Source organism: Hemibagrus wyckioides, linkage group LG07, assembly GCF_019097595.1.
Source record: "Hemibagrus wyckioides isolate EC202008001 linkage group LG07, SWU_Hwy_1.0, whole genome shotgun sequence".
In the NCBI taxonomy this organism is placed as follows: domain Eukaryota; kingdom Metazoa; phylum Chordata; class Actinopteri; order Siluriformes; family Bagridae; genus Hemibagrus; species Hemibagrus wyckioides.
The window spans coordinates 26,939,646-26,949,798 of NC_080716.1; the positions used below are offsets into that span (position 1 = coordinate 26,939,646).

A 10,153-nucleotide genomic window follows, 5' to 3' on the forward strand; every position below is an offset into this window, starting at 1 on the left:
AGCCATGCTGACATAAACATAAGAAATCTAATCAAATACAGCTTTTCCTCTGAACCAGCATTTCTGGGGCTGTATTCAGAGTTCATGACTAAAGTCCAAAGGTTGAGTCAATATTTATGTACATTCTGTTTATGTACAGTTATAAAAAGCATGCAAATGACTAGGTTGCCAGATTTTTCTTGAATTCAGGGTCAGACACTTCTCTCTATTATTCAGACTCCAAGTGCAAATCTCATACAACTTCTTAAAAGCAATCAGTTCTGTAGTTATGTCTGAGATCTGTATACCAATTTGCACAAAATTTGTATTAAATCTTTTACTCTGAATACACCCCTCAGTCCTTAGAGCCTTTAGAGTTAGTAAGAAAACTCACCACCAAATTTTAAACACTTCTTATATTTTACTGTTGCATTAATTATAATCAAATACATGTAATAAATCACTTTATATATGGTAATGAACACCATAATAATATAGTTATTTTAAATTAAATTACAAAACAAACAAACAAAACAACTTTCACATAAAAAAGTTACACACAACTCCACTTGCTTCCTAACAATAAAATGTTAATGTTGTCTTAATGTCGGTTCATTAAATAAAGAGTAGTGTGCAACTCCGAGCAACTCCACTCTTGGGCAGTGGTAGCTCAAATGGTTAAGGCTCTGGAATGTTGATCAGAGGGCTGGGGTTCAAGTCAAAGCACTGCCAAGCTACCACTGTTGGGTTCTTGAGCAAGGCCCATAACCCTCACTACTACAGAGGTGCTGTACCATGGCTGACCCTGCTCTGACCCCAACTTCCAAAGTTGGGTTGTGCCAAGGAAGAATTTCACTGTGTTGTAACTTATATGTGAGTAGTGATGTTACTAAGCAGTTTGTATTTCTAGCAATTTTTCTGGTTTTGAACTTTCTTTGTTTCAGTTTTCGTGATTCTGCTCTGCCTCTGATTACCTTGTTTGCTCTGTATCTTGCAGTGGCGGGCCGTGCATTTCACACCTAGGCCTTCACTGGTGTCCTTCCTGAATTAATCCACCTCTATACCATCATGACACCACGGCAATAGATACTAATCAACTATTAAATAGCAAAGTAAAAAAGAAATTAGGCTACAATATTTCACACCTCACAAGGAATAGTTAATTTTATTACAGTCAGCATTGAAAATGCATTTGTAAGGATGTCTGCGACCAAATCAATTTCTTCTCCTCTGTCAGCCATTGTGAGTTAAAATATATATATATATTTTATTTAGTTTGTGCGGTTCCCTGCCTCTGTCTACTCCAATTATCCAATCAAAGGACAGGAAATTGCTTACATAATCATATGCCTGCTAGGTGGCCCCAGTGACGCCAACTCAAAATCTGATTGGTTAATGTAACAGTTTCATTGCCACTTATTTTAAGCTACAGGTGCCTGCACTATTAATTCTGAAGGCCTTAAAGCAGATTTCTTTCACTCTGGCAACACATGATGTCAGCCACTGGCTGAAATATGATTGGATAAATACTCTTATCGTAAATATACACTACTGGAAGCATGAAATGTAGAGAATAGACTATTGGGAATAATTTAATACACATTCATGGAAAAATATATTATATATATTAAAATGCAAGTCAGTGATTCAGATCACTGCTGTTTAGGCCAGCAGAGAAGGCCTTGCTGGCCATGGCAGCCCACCACTAGTATTTTTTCATGTGTAGAATTTTCATTCCTTTATTTAGTTTGTTTGCTTTTCCTGTTTGTTTTCCTGTCAGTTATCATCACTTTGATTGTCTTTAACATTTTTTCTCAATGTCTTGTCTTTATTAAACCCTCCTGGTTTTTCAGGAACAGCTTACCTTACCTTATTACCATAGTAGTAGCTGGTATTACCTCTTGCGACTGCCAGAGGGTGTCCAAGTTCAAATTCAAACTACAAATTGAGCATGAATTGGCCCAAATGTCAGAGTTTCCACTAGGAGGTGCAACAGGCAGAGGGAGAGGAAGGTCATGACAGGTAAAATTGTTAATCTGATAGTAATTTATTCAATTAGAAATTTCTTCGTTTCCTTTGTGGGTGTTCACTGAACTGGACCTACAGTACCACTTACATCTCCTAAATCCTCATCACTAAGATTAATTTATCAAGCCAAGTATTGGTTATTTTGTATACTGTAAGATTTAATTAATTCTTTTAATACTTTTTAAATGTATGGAAGATATTTTTGAATAGAAACACATGTACACCTGCTCATTTATACAGTGCATAGTGCAGTACAAGTGCAGTACATATCAGGCAGATACAGTTAAAGAGCTTTAGTTACTATTAAACTTGACAGTTGATGATTAGTGAAAGACCAGGCAATGTTCAAACAATCATCTGTCCAGTTTCTGTGTACCTGTGACCACTGTCTTCTGTTCTCCTCTGACCTCTTATATCAACAGTGTGTTTCTATCCACAGAGCTGCCACTCAGAATATTGAAACTTTTTTCAATATTCTGTGTCAACAATAAAGTCATCAGCAGTTTCTGAAATACTCAAACCAGCCCATCTGGCACCAACCAGCACAACATGTTTAAAGTCACTGTGAACAGATTTTTGAATTATACATTAGCTGAAGCTCTTGGCCTGTATATGCATTATTTTATGCACACATGCAGCCACAAAATCAGTATTCAAGTTACCCAGCTCAAGAAAAAGCAAAACCCATGCCTGTAATAGCAATCCTCTATTTCTTTAGCACCTGCATTTACCCAGAATTACACTGTAACAATAGGGCAATGTTATTGTGCCTAATGTGACTATGACTGTGCTCGGGCATGCTCAACAAGCTGTTATGACAGCAGGCCTGAGTCAACATGAAAACAGCAGAAAGCAAGAATATCTGATCAGTCCTCACAGATCTGAGCTGAACTAATGGCAGAATTGGTGCAGGAATTGAGAGTAACTATCTTGCTATGGATCTTCACTCAGGTATCATTCAATCCTGGTCCAAATGTTTCACGAACCATGAAATTTAAAAAAATAATTAATCTACACATTCTGCTTATTTATTCTTAGAAGTGGCTCATTTGTGTGCCCTGGTTGGGGATTTGTTAATCATGTGAGCAGGAAAAAGGTGTCAAATGTGTTATACATTTGCTATGTGGGAGGACATTAAAAAAAACAGCACACATACAGTATGTTGAGTCAAAATTTTTTGGCTCTGTTCAGCTGTCAACACAAGACCTGTTAAATACAGGCAATAAATGAAAGTCTAAAATACAGTACAGAATTTGAGGAGCATGTCTCTCCTACGAGAAATCACTCCAAAGCTAAAAGGCCTCTGTGTTTCAGCACAGGACATCTTAGACAGTTGTGCAGGACAAATTACAGCAGAAATTGAACAGGTAGGACTCTAAAAATCTTTTCAAATTGTATCTGAAATAAAATGTGTGATTTGGCAACTAAATGACATTTAGACAGGTCCTCCTATTTAAATAAAGTGAGACCCTCTCATGGCTTAGGTTCTTAAAAAATGCTGTAAACAACTATGTATATTAGGAAAAATTATGTTAAACCATCATACTGATGCTACTCTGTTTCACAGGGCTCGGAGAAAAGCTATAAAGAAGTTCTCAATGTTTCGTCTGCTGATTTCCACAGAACGGGATTAAAACCCATCACTTTTTTTCGTCAGGTAAACTGTTCTGTATTCAGAGGGTCATTATATTAATATTCCCCTTTCTAGACTGAGTGTTCATCAAACTTTTTTAAGAAGCTAAAACAAAACTGAATAGGACTAACCTGCTAAAATATTGACCATGGATAAGGGTATTTACAGGACATGTACATAATTGTGTCTTTTAAAGCTTGCATAAACTTTGTCTCTGGGGATTGTGGTGCAGGTTCTGGCCACTTGTTTCTACCCCTCCCTCCTAACTGATGAGAGTTTACCCTTGGATGCAAGAGAGAGAGCACAAAGGATTCTGGCAGAATGTGAAGGAGGGAGCATAGTTGACCTATTTAAATAACTTCTTATCTCATCATGACAGTACCTGACAGCTAAAACCAATTAAGAAAAGCATTATTCAAAAACAATGACCCCTTTTCCTTATAAGGAAACTTACAAGGCATACATATATTTAACTGTGGATGGATTGTCAAAGTTTCAATTGCATTTGCCAGGCACTTTACAGACAGGAGGGCACAAAACTTATATATTTACCTATTACATCTTTCTCCTTTAAAATGTATGATAACTATAATAATTATAAAAACAGTTATTTTTGTATTTGGTACAACATAATTGGTACATATACAGACTATTTGGTATAAAAACATAATTGTTAATATTAATATCATGTGTCTACTTTATATAAACAGGATCATACACTGCTGCACGTGGGATTAAAAAGATCCAGGACTCCATATGTAAATTTATCACAAAACGTGATGGTGTTATTCCTGATCCTGACAAAATCTACATCACTAACGGATCCCAGATGTCCCTCATAGTGAGAAACACCAAAACAATAAGCACACATTTAAATAATGTACTTTTCACTCTGGAAAATAAACAGTAATATAAGAGCAATATACTGTATGTCTCTGTAGATGGTAATGAAGCTGCTGGTTCAGAGTGAGGGTTCTCTGAAGACCGGGGTTCTTACTCCTGTACCATCCCACCCCACCTTTAACATGGCAGTGGCTGCTCAGGGGGGAGTTGTGGTGCCCTACTACCTGTGTGAGGAACAGGGATGGGGAATGCAGATCGAAGAATTGCAAAGAACTGTGCACATGGCCAGGGGGCAATGCAACCCAACTGTGTTATACCTCATCAATCCAGGAAGTCCAACAGGTAATGGAAATTTTGATGGAAATTTTATAATGTATATATTTCGTATATTTACAATAATTAAAATTGGTTACTGAAGGAGGGCACTGGTGGCTCAGTGGTAGGTTTCTTGCTTACCATGCTTACCATCCCACTGCAATACTAACTACATACTTTTCTCTATGATAAAGCACAAAATGAAATAGAAATGAGTTGGAAAATAAATTAAACCACTCAGGAACATCCTTAAAAAACAAAGACTGTCTCATTTTCATTACTCTGTATGCTTCTTAACCAAAGTAACATGAATGTTTCACCAGGTCATGTGCAGAGTAAGGACTCAATTGCCGAAGTGATTCGCTTTGCTGCAAAAGAAAAGCTTTTCTTAATGATAGATGAGGTAGCAGTCTTTCATAAAAATATATAAAATTCTTAAATACACATTTCACACATTTTCTACACAACATTTAAATGTACCACCAACTAAGCACTAGAAGATTTGAACTTCATATCTGAACTGAATCCTATTATTTACATTTAATTCTGCATTTTGCCTTTAAAATGAATTAGGCAATTAATAGTGTAGAGACATAAGGAATCTTTAAAACATGAATGTCTTTCTTCTTTTTTATTTTGTCACAACAGGTGCATCAGGACATTGTGTACGGGAAAGGAATTGAGTTTTATTCATATAGGAGAGTGCTCTCTGAAATGGGGCTCCCATACTCCAGCAGTGTGGAGCTGGCCTCCTTTAATTCCATCTCCAAGAGTGTCATGGGAGAGTATGTTTTTTTTTTTTTTAAATATCTGACTAATCACACCAATATTTGCTTACTGATCATCTCAAGCTTTCTGCTGGGTTTTGGAGCATGTCTGTGGGCCTTTGTGCCTTTTCTGCTACAATAATATTAGGTCAGACATTCACGTTAGGTGAGAAAGTCTGGGGTGTAATTGCCATTCCAGTTCATCCCAAAAGTGTTGAGTGGGGTTGAGTCAGAGCTCTGTGCTGGACACTTGGGTTCTTCTACTCCAGCATTAACACACCATGTCTCCATGGAGCTCCAGTCTTCTAACACACTACGATCCACCACGCTCTTTAAGATCGTAAAATTCCGGAATCCTAGTAGTTCCCAGAATATCAAAGTCCACAAAAGGGGGTAGAACGTTTTAGTATTTAGCTCCAAAACTTTGGAATAGTCTTCCTGACAGTGTTCGGGGCTCAGACACAGGCTCCCAGTTTAAATGTAGACTAAAGACTTATCTCTTCAGCCTGGCATACATTTAATAACATTTAATAACATCTAGGATTGTCTGTCTGTTTGTCTGTTTATATGTTTGTTGTTTTCTATGTCATTTACGTTTTTCATGTAAAGCTGCTTTGAGACAATACTCTTTGTTAAAAGCGCTATACAAATAAATTGAATTGAATTGAACTTTGTGTACAGATATGTTGTCAACAGTGTTTGGGCCTCTTAGCTCCAGTGGTGCACAAAGATTTTCTATACAATTGTATACTTTAACTTTAATTAACTGTTTGGGGAAGAGACATATATTTTAGCCTGTATGGTATAAAAGAAATAACTGATTTTCTTGAATGATTTTAAGACTTAATGTTTTTTCTTTATTCTTTTAACTCTACCTAATTCATTTGATCTCACTAAACTATCTGTATTTGTCATTGTGCTCAGAAGAGACTGAAATACCAGCAACTGACATCTAATCTTCTGCAAACCCTCTGTGTGGTCAGGTGTGGTCTGCGTGGAGGCTATTTGGAGTTGGTGAACCTTGACTCTTTAGTGATTCCATACATCCAGAAATTCTTCAACACGTTTACTTGTGGAACGTTGAATGGTCAAATCGCCGTGGATGTGATGGCTGACCCTCCACAACCCACACAGCCTTCATATGAACTCCACACTCAAATATGATGTGTTACAATGCAATCATTTTCTTTCATTAGAATTTGTTTTACCTTTTTAAAACATTAAACATTTTAAATGTAAATTCTTATCATTGTAAACTTGACTTTCTCAGGAGATTCAGTTAATTAGGAGCACAATAAGCAATAATGCCCAGAAGACTCTGGAGGTTCTCAGTGGCCTACCTGGAATCAGCTGCCAGCCAGTAAATGGAGGAATTTTTGCCTTCCCACGTCTGCACTTGTCCCAGTCTGCAATAAAATATGCCAAGGTCAGTCAAACAAAAACACAAAAGTGACTAGCAACACTAATTGTATTCAAACTTTCATAAGATAAGATAAGATAAGATAAGATAAGATAAGATAAGATAAGATAAGATAAGCCTTTATTTGTCCCACAGTGGGGAAATTTCCACATTACAGCAGCAACAAAAGAAGAAAATGTGCAAATATGAAGCAGAAAGATAAAGAAATCTATATAAATACAGAAGAAAAATAAGAATAACAACAATAATAATAATTTCACAAAAAAACACAAACAAACAATTGCACTTGGTTATTGCACATCTTAAACTGTTGTTATTGCACTCTTGTACTGCACAGGATTTTAATTATTTTAATTTCACAGTTTAAGAATATCACATACACCAGTGTGTATTATGAGGACAGGTTATTTCACAATTAGAACACAGTATAAAAATCAGTATGAACAGTGTGTATTATGGTGACCGGTTCACTGAGAGCAGCTCTGATTATAAAGTCTAATAGCAGTAGGGAGAAAAGACCTTCTGTATCACAGAAGACATTTAGGATGTAACAGTTTGTCACTGAAGGAGCTGCTCAGAGATGTAACTCTGTCATACAGGGGGTGAGAGTCATTCTCCATCAAAGATGATAGTTTAGCTACCATCCTCCTTTCTCACACCTCCTGTATTGTGTCCAGGGGCATCCCCAGAACTGAGCTGGCCTTCCTGATTAGCTTGTCCAGTCTCTTCCTGTCTGCAGTAGAGATGCTGCTGCACAAGCAGACCACTCCATAAAAGATGGCTGAGGCCACCACAGAGTCAAAACAAAATAGAACATACTGTATATCTGCTAAGATCTTCCAGTACATGTATTTTATTTCATTTCATTGTCTGTACCACTCACCGATCTATACTCGGGTCACGGGGAGCCTGTGCCTATCTCAGGTGTCATCAGGCATCAATACAGGATACACCCTAGACGGAATGCCAACCCATTGCAGGGCACGCACACACACACACTCATTCACTGACGCAATCACACACTATGGGCAATTTAGAGAATCATCAATCATTCTAGAAGCATGTCTTTGGACTATGGGAGAAAACCGGAGAAAACCCACCAAGCACAGGGAGAACATGCAAACTCCACACACACAGTGAGTGGGAGCGGGAGCTGTACTTTTACAGTGACCCCAATAGTGAATATCACAGTATAAATTATAATAATTATTATAAAAACACATTGAGAAAACATTCTTTTCTTTTTTCTGTAATTTTCAGAAACTTTTGGATAATGCAACTTTCCACTGAAATTTAATATTTTGTATGTTATATTGTGATAGGTGTTAGTATGTTGTAAAACATCAGTTGCACAACATTATGGTACACCGTAGCTAGTTCCAGGTCCTGTGTACTTTGTAATAAGCCATCACCATGTGGTTATTATTCTGTTCCACACTCAGTATGTGAATTGCAGTATTTATGTGTATAGGAGAAGCAGCTGGAGCTGGACTTGCTGTACTGTTTGAGTTTGCTGGAGGATGAAGGCTTGTGTGTGGGAGCTGGATTTGTACATGGACAAAAAGAGGGAACCACATCAGGTGCTCTTAGTGGCTTCACACTGATTTATATATATGAATTTCTAAATTAAGAACTCATCTTTTCCTATTGGTGCACCATTTTGTTTAAATTATGCTTCAAACAGAGATGTTTAATTTTATACTGAAATGTTCAGTATGACTGTAGGTTTTCAAATCTGCTAGTGAATTGAAGATCAAGATCAAATGAACAGGCTTGATCTTGGTTTGAAATGACCATGATAATTACTATTGTTTTGTTTCTATTGACCTTAATAACGCTCTTTTATTATGCACTGTCCTAGCACTAAGCCTTGTATCATCTCTTCTCTAAAGGATTTGCCTGGTGATCCCAGAGGAGATCATGAAGGACGTGCTGCAGAGGCTGAAAAATTTCCACCTCCGCTTCATCAAAGAGTTTCCCTGATCAGCCATGCTGACATAAACATAAGAAATCTAATCAAATACAGCTTTTCCTCTGAACCAGCATTTCTGGGGCTGTATTCAGAGTTCATGACTAAAGTCCAAAGGTTGAGTCAATATTTATGTACTGTTTATGTACAGTTATAAAAGCATGCAAATCACTATTTTGCCAGATTTTTCTTGAATTCAGGGTCAGACACTTCTCTCTATTATTCAGACTCCAACTGCAAGTGCAAATCTCATACAACTTCTTAAAAGCAATCAGTTCTGTAGTTATGTCTGAGATCTGTATAACAATTTGCACAAAATTTGTATTAAATCTTTTACTCTGAATACACCCCTCAGTCCTTAGAGCCTTTAGAGTTAGTAAGAAAACTCACCACCAAATTTTAAACACTTCTTATATTTTACTGTTGCATTAATTATAATCAAATACATGTAATAAATCACTTTATATATGGTAATGAACACCATAATAATGTAGTTATTTTAATTTAAATTACAAAACAAACAAACAAACAAACAAACAAAACAACTTCTACATAAAAAGCTTACACACAACTCCACTTGCTTCCTAACAATAAATAAAGGTCATACTCTTAAATAACCCAAATGCAAATAATTTTAGTCTTTCTTAATGTCGGTTCATTAAATAAAGAATAGTGTGCAACTTTGAGCAACTCCACTCTTGGGCAGTGGTAGAAAAAATGGTTAAGGCTCTGGAATGTTGATCAGAGGGCTGGGGTTCAAGTCAAAGCACTGCCAAGCTACCACTGTTGGGTTCTTGAGCAAGGCCCATAACCCTCACTACTACAGAGGTGCTGTACCATGGCTGACCCTGCTCTGACCCCAACTTCCAAAGTTGGGTTGTGCAAAGGAAGAATTTCACTGTGCTGTAACTTATATGTGACAAATAAAGGCTTCTATTATTTCATCTAATCAGGAGTCTTTTCTCACTTAATGTAACATACTGAGGTAAGTGGTGATCCTTACATAATGATGAATTTGGACTAATGTTTGGCTAAATAAATGATTTAACATGTTTATTGTTACTGCTGCTGTACATTCAGACTGAATGGACTAAGGATGAAATAGTATACTGTGATGCACACAAATTGGGTGACCACATTTGTGTTTTTTTTCGTAGTAAATGGATGAAAGGTATGTGCTGTTTATTTATTTATTTGTT

The 10,153-nt window shown here is 36.8% G+C and overlaps 1 pseudogene; it reads left to right on the forward strand.

The window, feature by feature from the left end:
• Position 1: 1 nt before the first annotated feature.
• On the forward strand, positions 2-9,903 carry LOC131356286 (alanine aminotransferase 2-like; annotated as a pseudogene).
• The last annotated feature ends 250 nt before the right edge of the window (positions 9,904-10,153 follow it).